The sequence below is a fragment of the Triturus cristatus genome, chromosome 7, assembly GCF_964204655.1.
Source record: "Triturus cristatus chromosome 7, aTriCri1.1, whole genome shotgun sequence".
Taxonomy (NCBI): domain Eukaryota; kingdom Metazoa; phylum Chordata; class Amphibia; order Caudata; family Salamandridae; genus Triturus; species Triturus cristatus.
The window spans coordinates 698,172,185-698,196,988 of record NC_140590.1 but is presented as its reverse complement, the minus strand read 5'-3'; the positions used below and the strand labels follow the sequence as shown (position 1 = coordinate 698,196,988).

The 24,804-nt window shown below is 49.3% G+C and overlaps 1 long non-coding RNA gene across 2 annotated transcripts in view; it reads left to right on the top strand.

Annotated features, from left to right (window-relative positions):
• Positions 1–1,235: 1,235 nt before the first annotated feature.
• Positions 1,236–24,804, top strand: part of LOC146810363 (uncharacterized) — a 59,692-nt gene continuing 36,123 nt past the window's right edge. For both annotated transcript variants that reach the window (XR_014966582.1, XR_014966581.1), the window contains exons 1-2: positions 1,236–1,363; positions 19,872–20,019. This is a non-coding gene — a long non-coding RNA (uncharacterized LOC146810363). The remainder of the gene's footprint in view (positions 1,364–19,871; positions 20,020–24,804) is intronic.

Here is a 24,804-nt window from a genome sequence, read left to right as displayed (position 1 = left end):
GGACTTTGAAACCAGCATTTCTTGTGTGTAAAGTTTTGATGCACCAACAGTAAGCAGGGCTGCGTGGTTAGAACTCAAGACCCACTGTTTCAGGTTTGCGAACAAAAGCTGCAGAGAAGTGATCCTCACTTTCACACACAATTGCTAGTAAAGTTGCATATACAGTATAAAAACCGGTTAAACATTGATACTATTGGAAAGTCCATAACAGAATACGCAAGTGAGAAATTGGTTTCTCTAACCTTTTTAGTTTAGGTTTGTTTTTTTGTCATGGATTATGTTTTTTTTTAATGTGTAACAGCAAGCTTCATATAACCTTTTTGTCAGATCTTTCCGACTCGAGAAGTTCATGACAGGAGAGCGAGAAGATCCCTAGACGGGTTGTGATGTCTATATTTCACCATATTCTCATTTCAAGACCTCGATGTTCTATTGTGCGATAGCAAATTCTTTATGACATCAGTTTATCGGTGACACATATAAAGCTAATGCAACCGAGAACCTGAAGATAAACCACAGGGGAACGAAAGCAAACTAGTGTCAACCATGATGGAGAAAATGCCTTAGAATGACGCAAGAGGAGAAGGGGGTGCGCGTTCTGCACGGACGCCCCTCATTCCTGTAACTAACTGATGAGAAGTTCTTGTGGGGAGTCACGGTTCAACCACCACATGCATAGAACAATACCAGAGAGTAGAGTGGGGAGGAGGTCGGGGCCATATTTCACATATTTCAGGCAGCCTGTTGAACACACTGCAGGAAAACGATTGATCCCGCCTGCTTCATTTATTAGACGGTGTAATACCACACAAAATCCTTTCCACACTATCCCACAAACTAAATCATTTATTCTTGACAAGAATCCAATACAGCGCTGACTTCTTCTCCATGGGCAGATAATGCCCTGATTAATGGGTCCGCCTGCATCGAAGCAAGGCTGGGAGAATGAAAGGCAGGGATCGGAGAAGGGGGCTGGGGCGCGAGACCGCGGCCTGCCCCCTCCTCCTCTTTTCCCAAGGCCGGTGTTCCATAATGGATTGCTCCCCTCGGCTATGCGCTCCCCCTAAGCATTTGCGCATGCGTATCTCTTTGCGCAGGCGCGTATGCATCCACCAAACTTTGAGGCTATAATTATCTGCTCCCCGCGCACAAGTCAACGCGCATGCGCGGAAGCATTGTCCTGCCTTTCGACTGCGCATGCGTCATTGTCATGTTTTCAAAGCTCCGGTGGCAGCGTTACTTATTGTGGATGTTGGTGCGTGGTGGCAGCCTTACTTAACCGTTAACCGCTACCAGTGATTGTGGATGTTGGTGCGTGGTGGCAGCGTTACCTGTCGGTCACCTTACTGATCACAGTACCCAGGTGAGCTGTGGCCATACGGCGAAATAGTGAACGCCTATATATAGATAAGGTTTTCCCCATTGTGGCCGTTCGGGACGGGCGGGTGGGCAGAAAAGACTTTTCCTTCTTGCCCAGAGAAGACGAGTACAGTGTCAGCTTCCGCTCTGCTGCTGGCAGCTGCCCCCATCTCTCTCTCTTTCTTCCTCTTCCCCCTCTTTCTATCTCTGTCTCGCTCCTTCTCAGTTGCTGAAAACCGTGACTTCAAGCTCTTACCCTATCTTTCCTTTAATTATTCCCTATGAAATGGATCCAAAAAATAAAGAAACTCTTTTACTGTAAATGTCTTTCTGACATTTTACTATTCTAAAGTGCAGCCTCGGGCGGAGGTAAAAAAGGTCAGAAATACGAAAAATAACTAAATAAAGCAAGCCAGAGTGGTCGCAAAGTGGCCACATTGGTTGTATCCACACCCAAACATATTAGGGCCACTTTACAGAGTTTGCCAGTAAAACGCTTTTTTCATTTTCTCATCTTTCTTTGAACAACGGGGCCTATTTACAAAGAAGTGACAGAGCAGCGGCGTTAGCCTTCTTGGCTAACGCCGCGCTACGCCACTTCTGAAATGCAGGGCTGCACCCTATTTACAACAATATGGTGCAGTCGTGAGTTCCCCCCTGCGTTTGGCGCTAATTTCAGCTGCCTAGCGCCCACAGTCACTCTTGCACCATAGTGCAAGGGCGCCTGTGCTGGAGGGAATGATTGTTCATGTTCAGGAAGGTGCCCCTTCTTGCACATAAACATTCTTAAATTGTGTTTTATAACTTCTATGTGTGCTGCTATGTGCAGCACATATAGAAGTTGCAGCGCGTCAATTTTTACATTATTGATTATGTGCAGGAAGGGACACCTTCCTGTACATAAACAATCATGCAAGGTCTTATGCTGTTTTTATGTGAGCTGCTCAATGCAGCACACATTAAGAAACAGCAAAATCGAGGAGAAATAAAGCAGTCCACCTCGTTGCGCCCTGTTAAGACCACGTTGTTCCTGCTTACATTTGTCATGCTTTACTTAATCTTGCAATCCATATGAGTAATTGCTTTTTGTAAGATGTTATTACTTTTTTCAGGCAGCATATTACTCTTGTCTAGTGCATAATTTAAATTGAGTCTCATCCAGGTGTTTATAGCGGGTCAGTGCAGTGTGAGTTTCTCTCAGTGGGGCAGTATGTTGCTCAGTGGGGGAGAGGATGTGGCACTATGGCTAGAGATATCAAATTTAGAACTGGGGAACCAGGTTCAGCCTTCACAACCAGCCCACCAGATCACTCTACTTAGGGAGCACATTCCCATGCTAGACCACAGAAGCCCCCGTCAGACTGTACAAGTCCTGTTGTCTTCGCACCAGCAGGTGGACCCTAGCGATAGCAAGTGTGGGTTAACCTCGAAAGCCTGTCCATCACAATCCGTGCTGAAGTTCACCTCCAGTCTTGCGGGCAGGCCTACAAAGCAGCACACCCTAGAGTCACAGTGACTCTGTCACTGATGTCACAGGACCCTTGAAGCCAGTCCCCCTCACCCATTGGTATCTCCATAGGCCTTGTTTCAGCAGTAGTAGCTGCCACTCACCAGGGATCGGCAGTACAGGATTTGCAAGCACACCAAACTAAGTTCACAAACTTCACGGTCTCTGCTTCATTCACAAGCACTTTTAATATGGGCTGCCTGCTTTGGGGCCAACAACATTATGCAGCAATGGAGAATAAAATGATGCCGCAGTCTTGACTAAATTAAGGCTGCAGCGTAAGACAGTATATTTTCTGATACTTTATTATTTTTATATGTACTAACAGTCTCTGCACATATTTTGTCTCATTAGTTCCAGTGTAACATACAAATGCAGCAGTGAGAAAGGTGACCAGTCAACCTTTTCAAAGGGCCGACCACTTTTCAGCGACATAAGTCAAATTGTTTAGTAACTTTTGATCCGTTTAAGCTACAAACAATTTATTAGTTAAAATCATCAGATTATGCAGCAGAGGATGTATTATGTGGCAAATATGGCAAAGCCATAATTATGTTGAAAATATTTAAAAACTAGGATATATTGCCGTTCATGTTTGAATTGCTCTTATGGAAAAAGGGAGAAGTGATGATGATAGAAACTGCATGGCTCGGACACAAATGGGTTGTGATTTCACTTTGTTGCATATTTAGGGCATTCTGTGATTGGAAACATATCCCACTTTTTGAATATATTTTAATGTCAATAGCTCATTAAATCTTTAATAAACCAGTGTATCCATTGGTTGAATTAAATAATGCAATAAGTTGTAATTGGCCAGTGAAATGCCAAACAAATACGAAAAATTGGGATGTTTGGCTCTTTCTGGCCACACCTCTGACTCCACCCACTGACCCATTCCACAGGTTAGTCCCGCCCTCTGATTCTCCGCCCACAGTTCCCCTACTTTTTTTTCCCCACTTCGACCACTGTGAAAACCACCCACTTGTTGGAAATGTGGTCTTTATATGACAGTTTTGAATTCCAAAGTGCAGCCTAGCGACGGATAGGAAAAAAGGTTCAACATAATTAAATAAAGCAAGATAGAGTGGTCGCAAACTGGCCAGATTGGTTATTATTCACACCCAAACACATTAGTGCCACTTTTACAGAGTTTGCCAGTGAAGCGCTATTTTTGTTTTTTGGTATGTTAGTTTGAACAATATTGTTTTCCCCGTATGCGGAAGCGCACCATTCCTGGAGGTACTGCAATACTTAGTTGGCATGTGGAGTGGAAATTGTTTAATGTGATCTGTGTCAGCTGTTTTTCTCACTTTAGTTTATAAAATGTGTACCGCTGCTCTGTTCAGGGATGTGGTCTTTTTAAATCGTACTGCTGTCATGTTAACTTTTCAGGCAGAAATACTCATTGATTTCTGAATAATGTAAAAAAATGTTCACCACGTTGTTCCTGCTTACGTTTCACTCGCGTTACTTAAACTTGCATTCATTATAAGTGTTTACTTTTTCGAAGGATGTTTTTTTTTTTTTCCAGGCAGCATATTACTTTTGTCTAGTGCGTAATTTGAATAGGGTCTCATCTAGTTGTTTATAGCGGGGCACAATAGGGTTGTAGCTAAAAGTACTGCAAGTTTCTCTCAGTGGGGCAGTATGGTGTTCAGTGGGGAGAGGATGTAGCACTATGGCCAGAGTTGTTGTTTTTGGAACTGAGGAATTATGGTTCAGCCTTCATGACCAGACCACTCCCCAGAGGGAGCACATTCCTATGCTAGACCTTAGAAGGCCCCACTACACCTTAGGAGCGCTGCTGTCTCATAGCACCAACAGGTGGACCCTAGCGGTGGCAATTGTGGGTTAACCTTGAATGCCTGTCCACTAAAATCCGTACTGCAGTTGACCTGCAGTCTTCCGGTCAATCCTACGAAGCAGCACATCCTAGAGCAACAGTGACTGTCACTGAGGTCACAGGACCATTGATGCCAGTCCGCCTCACCCCTTGGTACCTCTATTGGCATTGTTTCAGCAGTGCAACTCACCAGGGATTGGCAATGCAGGATTTGCACGCACACCAATCTAAGTTTGCACGCTTCAGGCACAAGCACTTTTAACTAATTGTTCTAGCAGGGAAGCCAGGAAAAAATAATAAGTTTTCAGATTTTTACATTCCTCATTCAGCTACCAGATTATCATGTCTTGCCCTCTTATACTTTACATTAAAGGTTAATTTTAATAATGGGTTTTTCTTTAATTTGTGGCGCTTTAGTTTACAGCGTGTGACATCCAAAAGCCACAACGAAGCTCTGATTATTTGAGCTCTGGCTCAAAGCTCTCAGTGGCTCGCACACATTTTAGTATAATCTCACACCACCTGCACTCGGTGGGAATGTGGATACTGCCAAAGTGTTAATTATCTTCCCTGTTTGTGAGGGGAAAAGTAGGCCAGGAAATCAGATTTTATAGGGAACACTCACCTAGAACAGTCTGGTGTGTACTGGGTGCAGTGAAACTACAAATACTGGTCCTGCAACTGTGGGACGGATCACATAGACCGCCCTTTAGTTATGTGGTCTGCTGATATGATTCATTACTTCCCTAAATTCTTGGTCTTTGCAATGTTTGTAGATTGTCCGGTATTTTAAGCCATCTTTCTCATTGTTGTTTATTTTCCACTTTTCCTTTGGATTGTTTACGACTCCCATCCATTGCCACCCCTGTTTATTTATTATTTGTCCTGTATCTGACAAATGGGAGCATTTTGATGTTGTTGCCATGTTTAGTGCTCCCGTACCGAGGGGGTTGGGACACAGGGCGGGAGCGTGGCCTGTCGGTAAACGGATGGTGCGTGCGTTTCTTTTAAATGGAAACCTCTTGAGAAGGGCGACTGATAAATAGGGGCCTGGGGGAGGAGGGATGTGACGTTTCCCTCATTGGAAAGTCTTTCATTAACTCTTCAATACTCTTGCGATTCAGTCGCACACAGAATTCTATTGAGTGGTTGACTTGCATCAATGCACTTGCCTTTCTGTCAGTGCACTAAAAAGGCTTCCAATGTGTCCATAATTGTTTCCTGAGGCAAGCATGAGTTCCTGAATCAGACTGTATGACCCAGTGTGTAATATTTGTATAGCTCTTCAATCCCTGGCGGCACAGCACCCCGGATAATGTGCTGCACAACTGAACACTTATAAGGTCCCAAAAGTGCAACCTATTGGCTATGCTGATGCTTGTTCACTCCAGTGAACTCCACAAAGAGCTGATGACTCACCTGATGGTTTTTGGTACAATCTGTATAGAAAGTCCGCACTCTCGTGCTCCAAGTACTGCACCAGGCGACACATTTGTCCTAACAACTGGCTTTATTAATTTTACTTAAGGGATGCCTGGCTGCCAAGAGGATATCAACCACCTCTGGAGTAAGATCAAACATGTTCCGCTGTCGCCGCTCAATCTCCATGCACGAACATGTATTTTTCAAATGCCTAGGCTGGGAACCCAGCCCTTCTAAAGCAATAGCAGGTTCTCCCGTGGACACAGCCACATCAGAGGACAGATACTCAAACCCAGGAATTCTGATTATCATACCCTCCGTGCCCAATTGGGGTCCTCTGAGTCCAAGTTGGTCCTAATATTCTTGAGCGTGAGACAGGAGTGGTATCGACAGGAAGGCAAACAGGAGTCTGGTCGGCCGCGTCTAGGAGGCCGGCATCCAGGGCTCTGCCTTGGCCTGGGTCCGCTCCTTCTTGAGCAACCGCCATCAGGCGGTTCGGCTCTCTCAGTTCTCTGCGGACGAGGTTGAGCTAACCTGTGGCGTCCCGCTGGGCTCCTCCTTATCCCCCCTTCTTTTTAATTTATACCTTACCCCCCTTATTCGCTCTTTACGAGGCAGCTGTGTCACCGCGTTTAATTATGTGGATGACATCCAGCTGGTCTTCGATATTAACTCCACGGCCCAGTCTATCGACAATTTTCAAACTACTCTTTGTTACATCAGTGACTGCATGGGGGCGAGTCATTTGAAACTTAACCCTGACAAGACAGAACTCCTGCTTGTCGGGGGTACAATCAACCCCTGGAACTCCACCTTTTGGCCCACAAGGTTGGGCACCCCCCCTAATCCCGTCAGCTCAGTGAAGAGCCTTTGGATCATCATTAGTAATGATCTCTCGATGAAATCCCAGATTGGTGCGGTGGTGTCCTCCAGCTTTTTCCAGTTGAGAAAAATCCATGAGATTGCCCGCTTCCTGACCACCGAAGCCCTCACCCTGGCATTACTGGCGCTAGTCATCTCCAGGATAGACTATGCCAACTCCCTCTATGTTGGCATACCAGTATACCAATCAAAGAAGCTTCAACTGGTCCAGAACCAGGCAGCACGGCTCATTCATCACCAACCCAAACACCAACACGTACGCCCTCTTTTAAAATCTCTTCACTGGCTCCCTGTCACTGAGCGGTGTAAATTCAAATTGGGCTGCGTTATTTTTAAGTCCCTTGTTGGTACAGGACCCTTGTTCATCTCTTCACTTTTGCACCCATATGTTCCTTCTCGCTACCTTCGTTCCACCCACCTGGCTCTACTCCAGATCCCAACCTTCAGACGTATAAAACAGGGAGGACTAAGGTTCTCATTTCTTGCCCCTTCCTTTTGGAACGCCCTTCCACTAAGTTTAAGACTGGCCTCCCCCCTAACCCACTTCAGGTCTCTCCTAAAAACCCACCTGTTCCGCATAGCCTATAACTACTCTCCTTAACCCCTTGGACTGTTTGTTTTCTTTTCTCTTTGCTTCCAGTGCCAAGAAACCGTCTGGTGTTAGCCGCGCTTTATAAATTCTTTTTACATTACATTACATTACATTACATAAGGCGGAACGCACATCTGAGTGAGAGATGCCTTGGAAATATTGTTCTGCAGAAGTGCTGACATTGCTCGTTCTTGATGGTGGCAAATAGATCAAGCCAAGTTTCTGCCCATTCGTGGAAGAGAACCTGCCGTTGCCTCCAGGTGTAATTGCCGCTCGTGATCCACTAGGCGCTGTCTGCTGAGCCAATCCGCCAAGACCTCTGGCCTCCAATCCGCCAAGACCTCTGGCCTCCTGGTCAGAATACTGCTTTTCCCCTCATGCAGCACCCCCTATGGAACACCTGCCCCCAGCGCTGCAAGGTTGGTGCTCGAGGCTTCTGTGCCTCCTCCCGCTCGTCTCTGCTTCTGTGCCTGATTCTTTCCTCCTTATTCTTGTCTTTTAATTTTTCTTTTCCTTTTCATGTTCTTTTTTGCCTTTTTCTTGTTCCTTTATTTATTCTTCCCAATTCCCCCTTTCTTTTTTTTTTCCTGCGTTTTTCGGCGCTGCTGCCCCCACGTGTTGGCGCTCCCGCCTCTCAGCTGTCCCACCGTCCCAATACTTAATGGCAGCAGCGGGTGCACCAAAGGCAAGCCGGTCTGCGTCCCGACCAGTGCCAGGGACCCTGGTCCTTCGACCCACCAGCACTACAGCTCCCCGATCCTCTACGCACTCAATGCCTGCCAAGACAACTACAAGCATTCTTCACTTATCGACACACACAGACCTTTTACCTGCTGCCACTGTCGGCACTTCTTCGCCTTCACTGAGACCCAGGACCCACCCGCCACAACTCCACTGCACCCCAAACCATGCAATGAATCTTCCTCAACGTGGACTCCCTCCACAAACATATCGTTGACCTCCTTGACAGCACTTCCACTGACGTCGCCTTCCTCATAGAAAACTGGACGAGCGCCGTCTTGGGACCGGACATCGTGATCGCAATCCCTGAAGGCTCCAAGATCACCCGGAAGGACCGCCACGGAGGAGGCATCGCCATTGCTCACAAATCCAACTTCCGACTGAGCACCTACACTGACGGGCCCATAGACATGATGGAACACCTTCACTTAAAGATCCAGCCCAACCCGACCGCCATCTTCCGAGGCACCCTCCTCTAAGGACCCGCACACCTTTCTCCGACTCCATCACCAACATCACCCCGCATGACCTCGCCTCCACCGACCTACACCTTGCAGGGACACCTCAACTTCCACGTTGACAACCTCCAAGACCCCAACTCCTCCTCCCTCCTGGACAACCTCATCAACATCGGATTTAAACAGATCGTACCAGAACCCACACATTCATCAGGACACACCCTCGACCCCATTTTCACAGCAGGAAACTCCATCCCCTTCAGCCCCACCACTCAACTCCCATGGATGGACCATCATTGCGTCCACTTCACCTACAAAGCCAACATCACTCGCAAATGTCCACACCAGCTCCAATGCATGAATTGGAAACCACATCCCCGATGAACAGCTCCCGCATCCCTCATCTGCTCTGTTCCCACCACCGTGGACGACGACCCAACCACGCCTTCTTCCACCACAAAATTAGAACAACCTCCAGGACAACCTACACGCGGAACCTACACCCACCATTCCCTACACCATGCGGCCTACACTCGACAGCTGGACCGCCCTCTCCATCAGTGACACCCTGAAGACTATGAAGTCAGTCCACTCTGGGGCCCCACTGACCCTTGCCCCCACCACATCTCCCACAGAGCTGCCAACATCATTGACCCACTGAGCTTCTACGAATCATCAACCGCTCCTTCGAGACCTCCTTCCCCGGTGCTTAGAAACACGCCAATATCCACTCTCTCCATTTAAAAAAACCCTCAGCGGACCCCACCAACCTCCAAAAAACTTCAGACCAATCTCCTTACTCCCTTACCCGGCAAAAGTCATTGAAAAAGTCTTCAACAGCCAGTTTGCCTCCTTCCTAGAAGAAAACAGCATCCTCGACTCGTCCCAATCTGGCTTCACGTAAAATCACAGCACCGAAACCGCCCTTCTCGCTGTGACAGACGACATCTTCTCCCTCCTCGACAGAGAAGAGATTGTGGCCCTCATCCTCTTGGACCGCTCCGCAGCCTTCCACACTGTATCTCATCACTCCCTAGCCCAAACACTACATGATGCAGAAATCCAGAACAAGTCCCTATACTGGATCCTCTCATTCCCATCTGTCAGTATGAAGCAGGTCAGACTCCCACCCTTCCTCTCGTATCCCACACCGACCATCTACGGAGTTATCCAAGTATCCTCCATCAGCCCCACCCTGTTCAAGATCTACATGGCCCCACTCGCACCCATCGTCGGATCCCACGGACTCACTATCCAATAAACCCAATATCTCCAAACACAACTTCCAAGAAGTAATGGAAGCTGTCGCCAGGTGGATGAAGAAAAGCTGCCTACAACTCAGCGCGGACAAAAGTGAAGTACTCCTCATAAGCCCACACCCAGATGCCTGTAATGACTCCTTGTGGCCCCCACCTTCTGGAACCCTCCCTCCCCCACCACCACACACGGAACCTCTGAATCATCCTGGACTTAAAACCACCAAATAAACGCCTTGTCCTCCTGTTTCCACACCCACCGTTCCCTACGAAAGACCTTCAACTGGATTACTTTTGAGCACAGGAAAACTGTCATCCACGCCCTCCTCAGCAGCTGTCTGGACTACGGCAATGCACTCTACGCTGAGATCAACAAGAATCTTACCCCAAACAAAACGTCCAGAACGCCTGCACTAGACTACTACTCAACCTACTTCGCCACATCACCCAACACCTGCGGACACTACATTGGCTCCCCGTTGAGTATAGAATCCCCTTAAAGCTTCGCCTACAAAGCCCTCCAAAACACCAGACCTACCTATCTTGTTTTACGCACCCCAAAGATCCCTCCGGTCAGCCCAGCTCTCCCTTGCTATGGTGCCGCTCATCAAGAAGACTAGAACAGGAGGCAGTTCCTTCTCCTTCCATGTGGCCAGGGTATGAAACATCCTCCCACCTCACCTCCAACAGACTCCAACACTCTCCAAGTTCACGCAGGACCTCAAGACCTGTCTCTTCGACTCAGTGAACATCCGGGACCTGCACGTGCCCCCTGCCCCTCCCGAGCGCCTTGAGACCCTTCGGGTGAGTAGTTGCGCTTTACCATCCTTGATTGATTGATGGCCCTCTACTCCAGAAGGTTGATGTGGGGCTGGGACTTCGACAGAGGCCACTGATTCACCCCCCCCCCCCCCCCCCCCCCCCCCCCCCACCTTTCACAGATCGCCACCCTTAAACCAGAAGCAACGCATTGTTCACTGTCCGCTCTGGGTAGGGAAGGCTCTACTGCTGACTCAATCACAGTTCAGTAAGAATCACTGAAGATCTTTCGCAGTGTCTTCCAAAATATCAATTTAGTCTGAGATGTCCCCTTGATATTAAGCCCACTGAGACTTCCGATCCCGCTCCAGAGCCCACATTTGCCACTTGATGTGCTGGAGGCTATCAGTTCCGCAGCCTTAGAGTTGGCCTTAGTCCAGTACCACAGTGTTACATTGAAGGATGCTACTTTGATGTTCAAACATGTATGTAAATATGAGTACTAAAACATGCGGCCTAAACCTGTATATTATTTTTAGCTTTGTACATCAGGCTTTCCATCCTCCTGTTAAACATTGAGGGATTCTGCTTTGTGAGGTTTGAGTGTGGCAGGCATAAGCCATGTGGAGCAGGTGAAGTCTCTTCAAAATTCACATAACCACACTTCTTGTTGCTTTTGTTTTCCATGGAAAATAATTTCGTGTTTGTTGGTATTCCTCTCTGCATTTCTTTAAAATGCGGGAGATTTTCACCTTATTCTTAGATTTTCTCCTACATGTTGTACATTAACTGTTGCACCTTATGTGTTTGAGCATGACGGTTCAGAAGCCACATGCAGCAGATGATTGATCTTCAAAATTTCTCCAACTTTATTTTTTAAACATGGGTATTTTCAACTTTTTACATTAGATTTTCGCTTGCCCATTCCACATGAAGAGTTTTTTAGATTTTTCTCTTGCCTGTTTTATATTGGGTTGCTGCTTTGTATCTGCACATCTTCGCCCACAGACACAGGCCAGCACGGACGCGTAGGCCGTTGCTGCCGATTTCGATTCACCACTGAGGCTACGCGGAGTGACCTCTGCCTCGGGTCCAGAGAGGGCCCTGTAAGACCTGGGACACTTTTCTTGTCATCTTGCTAGGGCTGTGGTGCGTCCATCCCTGTTCTTCTCCAGGTCTCTTCTCCCCTCTAGGAGTTATTCTGAGCTCTAAGTGCAGCCACCTTCTCACGGTTCTGCTCCTGCTGCCTCATACCGCATAGCCTCATTATGCCTCGCTCTTTCCTCTGCCTGTTTGCTATACTGCTGTTACCTCCCAAGTGTGCCGCGTTCTCTCGTGCCTGATTATTAGATATCCTAGTGTTCCGTGCTCTCCCTACTGACCTGACGGTAATACTGTTTACCCCTTCATTGTGCTTTGGCCTCTCCACTCCTTATTGTTAGACTGTGTTTGTTAAAAATCTGGTACATTGTCTCCCCTCATTATTTCTCTCTCTCACCCCTCTCTCTCTCTTCCCCCTCCCTCCCTCGTCACCAACTCTACCTGTAGGAGAGTAGGATCTGCTTCTTATAGTTACCCCCACTTTTTGCTGATGTTTCACTGTTTTTTCACTTATGCTGGGGTCCTGATTGGCAGGATCCCAGTCAGACTATCTGATTTCCCTCTAAATTGATTCCATGTACTTTAGGTACACTCCAGATTGGATACTGGGGTACCCTTATGAGTCCCTAGTATACGGTACACTATGTACCAAGGGCATAGGTACCCCAGAGGTCTACCAGGGTTTGCAGCATATATTATGCCACCCCTGAGCAGCCTTGCAAAATGACACCACAGGTCTGCTACTGCAGCCTGAGTAAGGTGGTGCATTCACCCCTTACTGTGGTATAGGTTACCTATATAAATTTTGATCACACACATATAAACCTATAAGTCTTAACAATCCTGAAGGCAGGGTGCTTTGTTTTCATGTGAGAGGGTGCCCATGCGTGAGCAGATCCCCTCTGCAGCCTTCGGAATCTAATCCCCAGGGTTGTATGTGATGCAGCCAGACCATATACTATTAAATGCATTATAACCTCGCGGTAAATGCTAACTTTGGAATGGCTGCACAGAAACATGTTGTGTTTGGTGCCAAACACTTTGGAATCATACCTCCCTGCCAGTAACTGGCGTGGGAGGTATGATTCCACCCTACTAGAGGGAGAAACATGACTACACTGGTACCAGCTTAACAGACCCCGGGCACCACAAAATGGATGCTGCAGACACAAGTCTGCCCTCCTGCTGCTGGACGAAACTCTGTACAAAAGGGGGTGGTGATGGACGGAGCATCAGAACCAATCAAACACTCACACCCAGTCAACAGATCTGGGTTTGATCCATCACCGTTCTTTAGCCCACTCTGCCACCCCAGTTCAGACATGGCCATATGCAAATCAGTCAGACCCTGTGCCTCATGGGAACAGTCCAGCCCGAACTGCCAAGCCATGCCTTCCCTGGACCGGAAACAAACTTCCTAGGATCGGTTTCTGGCATTTCAGCCGTCTTCAGCCAGGCTTGCTTGAATCCAGTGGCAAAGTGAGCAAGGGACTCACGTCTGAGCATACCCTGTCAACTTATGGCGAACAAAGCGGTACAGAAGGGGGTGGTGATGGACGAAACTCTGGCAGGGGAAGGCCTGACTATCGGTTCCTGTCACAGGGAGGTGTGACCACCTCCCAGACAGGCTTTATTGTATTGGGGCTGGGTGGGGGCACTCCAAGAGTGCTTTGATGTCTGCACTGGGGCACGTTTGGTGCCCCTGTGCATAGTCCAGTTCAAACCGGTCCCTGGGGCTACCAGCCCCTGCTCTAGCGCAAAACTGGACACATGAAATGGGTGTAGCCACCCCTCTTTCCTGACCCTCCCATAGGTGGGTCCACAGAGTGTACAATCCCTTCCTTGGGTATAAAGTAGGAACTCCTGGTTACAGGACTTTAGATATTCCTGGAAGAAACTCTGACACTGAATCCTGGATCTTCGACGATCTACAAGACTAGATAACTGAAGAATCTCCCTTGAAGTAAAGGAGTTACTCCCCTGCTTGTCAAGCACCAAAAAGACGCATCTGTTCGGAGTCCTCAGGAGCTTCGGAGATGCCAACAGAAGACTGTTGCCACACAGGAGGTGGGTTTCCAAGCGTCCATGAGGCTTACATGATTCCTCAGCAAACCTGAGACCCGTAGCCCTTGTGGGGACCGTGCAACCCGAACCCCTGGACACTGTGACCATTTCCAGCTGCACACTCTTCCCGGCATTCCCCGAGGCTGTGCTTTGGGCTACTTGTAGTCCAGACCCCGAGCAGCGATTGCACTGAAGATCACTGGCCTACACTCTCCGAGTGTTCCGTGGGCTGTTTCCAAGTGTTTTCTCTCAACACCCCTTTCTAGATCTCTTGTCCGTTGACTTGTGGGTCATTGAGAAGGGCAACTTTACTTTTAGCAGGCTTTCCTGGTTGCTCCACAAGTTCCCTGACTCTCCATTGCTTGGGGAGTCCCCTGGACCTCGCTGGTCCCCACCGAAGCCTTTGTTCTCTCACCGCGTGGGTTGCCACTGCCAAGGCTTGTTGGTTCCAATCCGGTAACTGAGACCCCATCACTGGACATCCTTTGTGGGACAGCTCGCCTGCGGATCCTTGTCGTCGTCGACTTCTCCTGGTCCTCGTGGCAGCAGAGTCCCACTTCACCTGTCTTCAACTGAAGCACACGACATCGGTGGGCATTCGCCTATCTTGCCCCTGGTCACTGGCTATTGACCCAGACTCTGTCCCCTCTGCTTTCAGGTTCTTCCCATCTCGGATCCAAGCTTGGATCTCCTCGGACACTTCTCCTCTTCACGGCAGCCGCACTTTACATCATCTCGCCATTGAAAACAAGGACGACTTCCGACACCATTTCACACCCATGCACCCGGCTTCCCTGGGTTAGTTAACACGAGTACTCCGGTGCTCCCGTGGGTGTTGACATTAGAATCTTCTATGTCCAAAAGGGTTTGTTCCTAGTCCTCCTCTAAGTGTCCTTAAACTCTAATTTCTCAACCGCAACTTTGTCATAGCATTGTACGGGGCTCGCACCTGTGTTTAGACACTGCACCAGTCCCCTTTGGGTCTCCTGTGTCACTACCTTGGGTGGTCTTCCACCCCCCCCCCCCCCCCCCCCGGGGCCTGTAGTATATTGTGCTTATTTACTGTGTTGTATTGATTGCAACATATGTGCTTTGACCTCTAATCTCATAAAGAGAGTAGTAGGGAGTGTTCAGAAATAAATACATAGATATATATATTTGCTCCTCTGTCGGGGGAGATTTGGAAAAGGTTTGAACGGCTTGGTTCCGGCGTGGAGGTACGCACCACCAGCAAGTGTGCCAAATTTGCCCGACCTTTAACCATTTTTGTTGCGTGCGAGAGTGTAAGGGTGGACTGGCGCTACCGAAGACTGTCTCCAGTATAGATCCAAACATCCTTGAAAATGGGTTGAACACGGAGCACAAGTATGAGCTGAAATTAACAAATGTTAATAATTTTCCAACAACGATGAACCGCCCACTGGAGGGTATGGACTAAAAACTGTTCAAAGAACCACAAGTTCCAGGATGCCTTTTGAACTGTGATCGCGCCCCCTAGAGGGCTATAAAAATAAATTTAGGCAATCATTGTGCATTTGAGCAGTGCCGTGTGTGCTTGGTCTACCTTTGAGAAAGGTCTTTGTAAGACCGAAACGCGTCCGGATTGCCAAAATTATTAAAAAGTTAAAAGCCAACTGTGCGAGTGCGCCTCCTTTGCTCCTCTGCCGGGGGAGATTTGGAAAATATATTGATATATATAATCACACACACCTGGTGTAGATCTCCTTTTATTTGGTTATTTAATAGATTATAGACTGGTAAAACAAGCTGCTTTACATTCCTTCAAAACCTAGCTTGAAGGCTGCTCACCATAGCTACCACTAGGATAGCTTTCAATAAAGGTTGTCTTTAACCTATCATCAATAAGGGTTGTTTGGACTGGCGCAAGGTGCCCACTAGAACTAGTGGACAGCATATACCAGGCCAACTTCTCACACTATCCACATAGCCGGACACACGCCTGACCCCATTTTCATGTCTAGAGACCTGGTCAGGTTCAACCACATCTCGCAGCTCACCTGGGCCAACCACTACAGCATCCACTCCACCATCTCAAGACTTACCAACACTGGCACCATGCTCCCCAATTCCATGCGCAGAAACTTGAAAAATATAGCAGAACAGTGGAACAATACTCTCAACTCTCACCTCCCACAATAAGCTGTGAAAAACTTCATAGAATCCATCGACATAATTACCACTGCCAAGCAAGCCAGATCCAGATAACTTGTCAGAAGAGCTAGCTGGTTAATCGCTGAGCTGAAATCCACCACATGCAACTGTTGGCAAGTAGAAAGAAGTGGCGCATCAGCAATGAGATGGGGAGTCGCACCACCTTCAAGACAGCTCTAAACCAGTACCACCCCCTCCTGATAGAAAAAAAGAACGCTCTAGCTGACCGCATAGAGGCCAGTACAAAACGAAGGAAGGAGCTCTTCGACATCGTGAATGAGTTCTCTAACTCCCCAGCCACCAAGAACGACACCACCCCCTCCATAGAAATGTGACACCCTGACTAACTACTTCCATGACCAGATCAGTCAACAACGAAAACTTCAAAAGCCTAACCCCCAGCTGCCAACATAATCAGCCTGCTCACACCCACAAACAGAAACCCCCAACACCTGCTCACCAATTGGGACCTTCACAATTCAAGCCACAATCTCCCTTATGAACTCTATGTAAAAAGGTTTACCCACAGACCACTGTCACCACCCCGCCTTCACCCTCAGGAGCAAGACTATTGGCGACAAGCTCAAAGTCCTGAACACCTTCGTTCCCTCAGCATTCTTTCCTTAAGACTGGAGACACGCTTAAGTGCAGCCCCTCCAGAATAAACCATCTGTTGATCCAGGAGAACTGAAGGTCTACCGGCCCATCTCCCTGCACCCGTTTCAAGCAAAGGATCTCAAAGACATTCAACCAGCTACTCGCCAAACACCTAGAACACAACAGTCTCCCGGACTTCTCTGAATCTAGATGCCGAATCAAACACAGCAGAGACAGCCCTCATTGAAGCCACCAACGACATCGGGGCCTTCATTCTCTTGGGCGTATCAGCTGTCTTCAACCCAGTCACCCTTCACATCTTGATCAACAGACTTCACCACATCAGAATCCAGTGAGACGCTCTTAAATGAATCACCTCTCACAGAAGAACTCAGAGAATCCTTCTCGCACCAGTCACCTCTGAGCCGGAGAAGATATGCAGCATCCCACTTGGATCGTCATCAGCCCCACTCTCTTCAACATGCACATGACCCTCCCCCCGTTCCCCCCCCCCGGCAAACACACAGTCAGATCGCCCAGACTCCACATCATCTCCTGTGCCATTGACACCCAGATCATCTTCACACTGTCCGAAGACCCCTCCCCCCACAGAGACAACTTCCACAGCTGTATGAGAAACGCAGCTGATTGGATTAATGCCAGCTCTCCCAAGCTCGGCACGCATAAGACTGAAGTCTTCATCTTTGTGGACAACACCTCACCATGAAACAATGCATGGTGGCGTGCTTAACTTGGCCCATGCCCCGCCCCGACAGACCATGCCCGCAACCTCTGCGTCATCTTGAACAGCCATCCATCTATGAAGAAACAGGTAAACGCAGTCTCATCCACCTGCTTCCACACCCTACCCAGCTTGGCAAGGTCTTCAGTTGGCTCACATTTAACACCAGAAGGACCGTCATGCAGGCCCTTGTCACCAGTAGTCGGGAACACACTCTACAAAGGAGTCACCGCACATCTTCTGAAGAGACTATAGACAATACAAAACTCAGCGGCAAGACTCTTCCTCATCTCGCAGACAGACCAGCATTACACTCAACATCAAGAAACTACACTGGCTCCTGTTTCGGAAGAGATTCCGGTTCTAGATGCTGATCTACTCGTACAAAGTCCTGCACAACGAAGGACCAGTATACATCAACAAAAGCATAACCTTCCACTAACAGACCAGACACCTGCGATCGGCTTCCCTCTTCCTCGCAGACAAGCCCTCTGATGCCCTGTGGTTAATAGTCGAGGACGCTCCTCACACCTGGTGGCAAAAGCTTGGAATGACCTTCCCCTGCACCTCCTGGCCGTTCCGGCAATTCAGAAAATGGCTCAAGTCCTGGCTGTTAAAATGAAAAGAGCACCACAAAGCAGTTCAGCAACTCCAGTGCCTTGAGACCCTCACAGGTGAGATGCCTTGCTTTATAAATCCTTGATTGATTAAGAGGTCCTAGACTGTCCCCTCAATTGCTCTTTGGCACCTGGATAAGTGTAGGGAACTGCAGAAGCCTGAATCCTGCTCTGTACCTACTCAGAGCCTTGCACAGCAGCAATGACTCTCTGTGGTCCACCTCTTGGATGCCTTTTCAGGCTGCTCGAGTCATGCGGGCCGGTTGGGGTGTGCCTATACCCTCCCAAGGTGAATATGGCTATGCTGTTGGAGAGGGGCGTGACTAGCTCCCACAGCCGAAGCTGGCCCAAAGACAAATGGACCAGTACATTGAACCTACTGTAGATACCCGGTGGACCGCAGAGCACCTCCCCATTAATAACAATAAACAGACATGCCCATCATTCTCAAAGCAATTCAAGGCGCCTGGTATCAGTAGAGACAAAAGTGAATGAGGTCTAGGTGGATGTCACCCTCCTGTGCCAATATACTCACAAAATAGCAGACCGGTTGACTGAGGCTGAAGCCGGGGTATCAACGGTTGAGGATGAAGTGACGATCCTTCAACTCCAGGCCTCCAAGTTGCTCTCCACAATGGATATACTGGAAGAACGAGCACAGGGTGCTGAAAACCAATGCCTGAGAAAGAGCCTGTGGCTCGTTGGGTTCCCAGAAGGAGTTGAGACCTCAGTGACAGACTGCTTTCTGGAGCAATGGTTCCATTCTTGTGTCCCATTGGATAAGCTGTCTCTTAGTTTCGTGGAGGAGAGGGCGCAGCGGGTAATGGCTAAATGTCTTCCCCCCCCCCCCCCAAGGATTTTCTCATCCCATGATGGGCCACATCTTCAACCACCACTGTCGGTATGTCATCTTCCAGGATGCTCAAATCACCAATATCTGCGCTTCACCACCAAGCCCATGTTCTTCCCAGACTACACCTGGGCAGCCCAGCAATGCAGATGCTTTCTTTAGGTCGTTAAACAAACTTGTGGCCCTTCAGATCCAATATATGCTCCCACTCTCGGTCCATCTGAAAGCTATTTTCAACCCGTCCACCTATTTCTTTGAAATTCACTAACAAGCATGGAAGTGAGCGATGGAGCAATGGGTACTCTGGCCCACCAGAGTTGGGGAGGCAGCAAACTCTAGGACAGCTGGGTCCCCCGTGAGCTCTCTCAGGTACCCCTGGGGAATGAGAACCCACTCAAGGAGAGACAGACCGAACCAGCACAGGTGACTATGGTTATTGAACCCATCTCCTGCTGGGAGTCCACCAGGAGCTCTGGACCCAAAGGCGTCGCTCTCAGGCACCCCACTCTCTTTCAGACTAAGATAGCGATCATGAGCCAATCAATTGAACCCTGGCAGGTGGAGAGGTGCAGAATGACCCGGTCATGGATAGCCAACCATTGCTGCAGACGCTGTGAACTATTCTATTGCTATATTGCTTAAAAATGTTTTGGATGTGGGGTGGAGGGAGTGTTTTCCTGTGTTCTTTTGTTTTATTGTATGAATTAGAAATTGTTGTCGGCCAGTGTGATCCTTCAATTGAGCAACAGGGAGCCTCCGATGGATCCTGACCCACCCTACTAGTTTCTTTATGTTGAAATATTGGGCGACAGATACGTTATAGTTGTAAGTATGTGCTGGAGGTGGGGCTGTTGGGTGGGATGGGTTAGTGTTCTGTTTTCCTTTTATTCTTGTTTTCTTTTGCAGGCATTTAAATCAAATTTCGTCCACTGCGGGCACTCTCATACAAAATGCTGTACGGCTCCACTAAGTCTATCCCCCTTTGGACCAGGAGGCCTCTCATGAGGAGAGGGGCCAGTTCACCACTTTCCAGTACAGCCCCCAAATGGCTAAGGTAATTTCCTGGAATGTAAACCATGTCCTCAGTTTATAAGAGATCGGCAGTACTTTGCTATATAAAGCGGTTTAGCAACAATGTGGTCCTGCTTTAAGAAACGCATCTTTTAGGTTCCCACTGTCCCTTCGCATCATGTTTGGCTATGACTGAGTTTTTCCTGTTGGCTTCTTAAGAGGTTCACGAGGGGTCGTGATCCTGCTGCATATGTCCTTCCTAGTTGCTGCGTCCTCCTCATACATTGACCCGCAGGGGAGGTACATAGAGATGGAGGGCCCTCTAGAGACTAGACACCAGTACTTCATATCGGCCTACGTTCTCCAACAGAGGTTGCACTGGACACTACAGGCTCTCCAGGACCTTGTGGTGCCTCCCAACCCCCTGGCCTATCTGATTGGGGGTGTGTGTTATTGTTAATGCCATCCCAGACCACAGTCTTGATATTTTCGAGGCCCTTTGCCCAGGCTGAATTGCGCGCTCATCACAACTTACATTGTAGGCCAACTCAATTGGCCTATGCGATGCTTGGAGATTATCTAACCCCTCACAAGGGCTGGACACTTGCGTGTCAGCAGCGCATAAACTGGGTCAAAGACCTTGAGACCCTCATTGTTGAAGCATCTGTGTTCTACAAATCATGATTGATTTAATCCGTCTGACTTGGCTCCCAGCCAGTGACCTCCCTTGTATTACAATGCAAAAAGATCCTGACCTGAGTCATCTCTGAACACACACCCCTCTTTAAAATGGAAACCCTTTTGTGCACCTTATGACCTATGTAGCGCATCAACGCCTGGCATCTAGTAGACCAAGACTGTATTGACTTTATAGAGCACTAAAGATCTTCTTTAAGCTCAGCTGTAATACTGTGGCCTCTGCTGGAACCCCTATGGGCGTCCAGTAAACCCATCCTGAGGGGGTCTGACCAAGGGATATGTAGGGGGAAAGAAGACACGCCAACTGGTACAGGTAATGGATTTAGGAGCCCATATCCTCTCCTTGGAGTGGTGGACCTGTGGCTGCACCTCGGCGACATTGAGCGACAGCTGCAAGTCCACCACTCTAGATAGAGGATCTGGACTGCCCACCCTGAAACAGATCTTCCTAGAGGGAGTGTGGGAGAGGGTTGGCCCAGCTGGTCTACGAGCATAGATACAAATCTAGCAAGCTCTTATTTTGGCTGGCAGCTTATGCTGCCTCGACTAGAACTGTACCGGCCATTTGCAATTTTCATGGAACCCTTCATGAAAGTATGCCCGAGGTTGCTCATGTAATCGCAGTGTAAAAAAGACTTCTATGGTGCAACCCCTGTACCCCCACAGGAGTCTGCATTCCCACTGCTAAAGGAGATTTCCCATGCACTCGATTCCCTGCCTTTTATAGCCAAAAAACTTGACCAAAAGATCACAACTGAGGAGATAAACATGGCAATTTCAGCTCTCAATTTGGGAAAGACCCCTGGCACAGACTAGTTCAGCATGGAATTCCTTAAAAGTTACCCGACCCGTTCGCTCCATCACCTACTGGCCCTCTAAACTGAGGGGGCAGAGCATTGATCATTCACCCCAAGACCTGGCACTGCCATTATTGTGGTGATTTCTAAGGACAACCAAGCCGCAGAAGATTGCTCCTCGTATATGCCTATCTCTCTCAAAAACGCAGACATCACATTTTTTCGAATGTCCTAGTGACTACATTGTCAGACACTGAGTTACCTAGTCTACCCAGACCAAATGTTGGTTCATGCCTGGCAGGAGCACCCGCTGTTGCATACGGAGGGTACAACTCACCCTGCCCCAGGCGTGCCGATTGAGCAGCCCCCCCTACCGAATTGAATTTGAAACGGCCTTTGACACTGTTTTGTGGACCTTCTTGGAAGCTGTGCTGAAGCACGCAGTTTTTTTAACTTACTACTTTGGGCTCATCAGCCTGCCATACAATGTCCCTGCATCCAAGTCCAGGTAAACTGAGTCCTATACCCGCCCTTCCCAGTAGTCAGAGGCTCCAAACAGGTCTGTTCTCTGTCTCCATTTCTTGCCTTAGTAATTGAACTCTTGGCACGTCTTATCAGATGCGACTCCCAAATTCTGGATGGCTTTAAGAGGAGGATCCTGAAGAGCGCACAGCTCTGTATGTGGATAACATCCCATTACTTCTGGTTTACATGCAGTCTTTCGGCCCCAGACACCTCCACCTATATGGTGAAGCCTCTGGTCTGCAGATAAACATGAACAAGTCACTGTTGGTACCAGTTGAAGACACAGGAGGAAATTCCTGGTGCCCTGCGATCCCGATATGCTTACTCCTTCAAATAGTTTGATGTATGTATATTCTACACCTCCCAGCCCTGGCTTGGACTCTTAATTTTCAGCCCCTTTACTAAAACCTTGACTAGGGACCTGTAGAAATGGGGCATCCTGCCTTTAAGCGCTATGGGGCGGGTAGCTTTATTTAAGCAGGTGTGCCTCCCGCTTTTTGTATGTCATTGTGAACTTCCATCACACAATCCTTCGAGGACAGCCCTGTTGTGCCTTTTGGAGGAAGTTGGTTGACTGAGACTGGAGAGAACCTTTATCGGCATGGCCATAGAGAGGGTTGGCCTAGCTGGTCTACGAGCATAGATACAAATCTAGCAAGCTCTTATTTTGGCTGGCAGCTTATGCTGCCTCGACTAGAACTGTACCGGCCGGATGAACGCCTCCTCAGCGCCCGACATTGTCACAGACATTGTCACAGCCATCCCGGACGGATACAAGATCTCCCGGAGAGATCGCGTCAACCAGATTGGAGGAGGCATCGCCATCGTACACAAGAACACCATCTGCATCACGACCAACTCCGACGACACCTTCACCGCCGCCGAACACCTCCACTTCCAGATACACTCCGACCTCAAGACGACCCTCAGAGGCACCCTCATCTACAGACCCCCGGGACCACGCGCACAATTCAGCGAAGACATCGCAGACTTCATCAGCCCGCACGCCCTCCCCTCCGGTGACTACATCCTCCTAGGGGACCTCAACTTCCACCTGGAGAACAACGACTGCAACACCACCACCCTGCTGGACAACCTCGCCTCTCGGACTCAAGCAACTGGTGAACAGCCCCACCCACTACGCCGGCCGCACGCTTGACCCCGTCTTCTCATCCAGCAAACACATCTCCTTCAGCCACTCTACCGGACTTCATTGGACTGACCACAGCTGCTTCATAAAAACCACGACCCACCACCACCTGCAACGGGTTCCTCGCCGAAGCTGGAGCAAGATCGCCGCCGAGCAGCTGACCACCTCCCTCAGCCGGAACCCTCCCGCCAGCACAACGGACCCTAACGAAGCAGCCAGCAACCTCACACAGTGGCTGACCGCCTGCGCCGACGACCTCGCACCACTGAAGAACCCTCCCAGCTGACCCGGCAGCAAGAAAGCCCCCTGGTTCACCGACGAACTCAAGGACTCAAAGAAGAACTGCCGCACCCTCGAGAAAGCCTGGCGCCACGACCAGACCAGACAACGTGACCGCCCTCAAGCACGCCACCCGCAGGCACCACCAGCTGATCCGCACCACCAAGAAGACAGCTTACAAGGAAAGACTGGACAACAACGCCCACAACAGCAAGGAACTATTCAGCATCATCAAAGAGCTCTCTAACCCCAACGCCGGAAACAACGACATCACTCCCTCACAAGACCTCTGCGACTCACTCGCCTCGTTCTTCCACCGCAAGATCGCCAACATACACAACAGCTTCGGCACACCAAACACGCACCCAACCAACGCCCCCCACCACCACCCTCTGCGCCTGGACACCGGTCAGCACCGAAGACCCCACCCGCGCGATGAACACCATCCACTCCGGATCACCTGCCGACCCCTGCCCCCACCACATCTTCAACAAGGCCGACTCCATCATCGCACCCCAACTATGGGACATCATCAACACCTCCTTCCACACCGCCACCTTCCCGGAGAGCTGGAAGCATGCCGAGCTCAGCGCCCTCCTGAAGAAACCAACAGCGGACCCACCGACCTCAAGAACTTCCGCCCCATCTCGCTCCTCCCTTTTCCGGCCAAAGTCAAAGTCATCGAGAAGACCCTCAACAGACAGCTCGCCGCCTTCCTGGAGACTAACGGATTCCTCGACCCCTCGCAGTCTGGTTTTCGAGCTAACCACAGCACCGAGACTGCACTGATCGCAGCCACCGATGACATTAGATCCCTGCTCGACAACGGGGACACAGCGGCCCTCATCCTCCTGGACCTCTCTGCAGCATTCGACACTGTCTGCCACCGCACCCTAGTCCAGCGCCTCAGCAACATCAGGATCCAAGAGAAGGCACTGGATTGGATCATCTCGTTCCTCGCCGGAAGAACTCAGAGTCCGCCTCCCCCCATTCAGATCCGAGGCCACCAAAGTCATCTGCGGCGTACCACAAGGATCATCCCTCAGCCCAACCCTCTTCAACGTCTACATGAGCCCCCTCGCAGCCATCACACGCCTACACAACCTCAACATCATCTCCTATGCCGACGACACCCAGCTGATCCTCTCCCTCACCATCGACCCCGCCACTGCCAGAACCAGCCTCCAGGAGGGGATGAAAGACGTCACCGAATGGATGAAGAACAGCGGCCTGAAACTGAACTCAGACAAGACGGAAGTCCTCATCCTGGGATCATCACCCTCCGCCTGGGACGACTCCTGGTGGCCCCCCGCCCTGGGCGCCACTCCCAAGTCTACGGACCACGCACGCAACCTGGGCTTCATCCTGGACTCCTCCC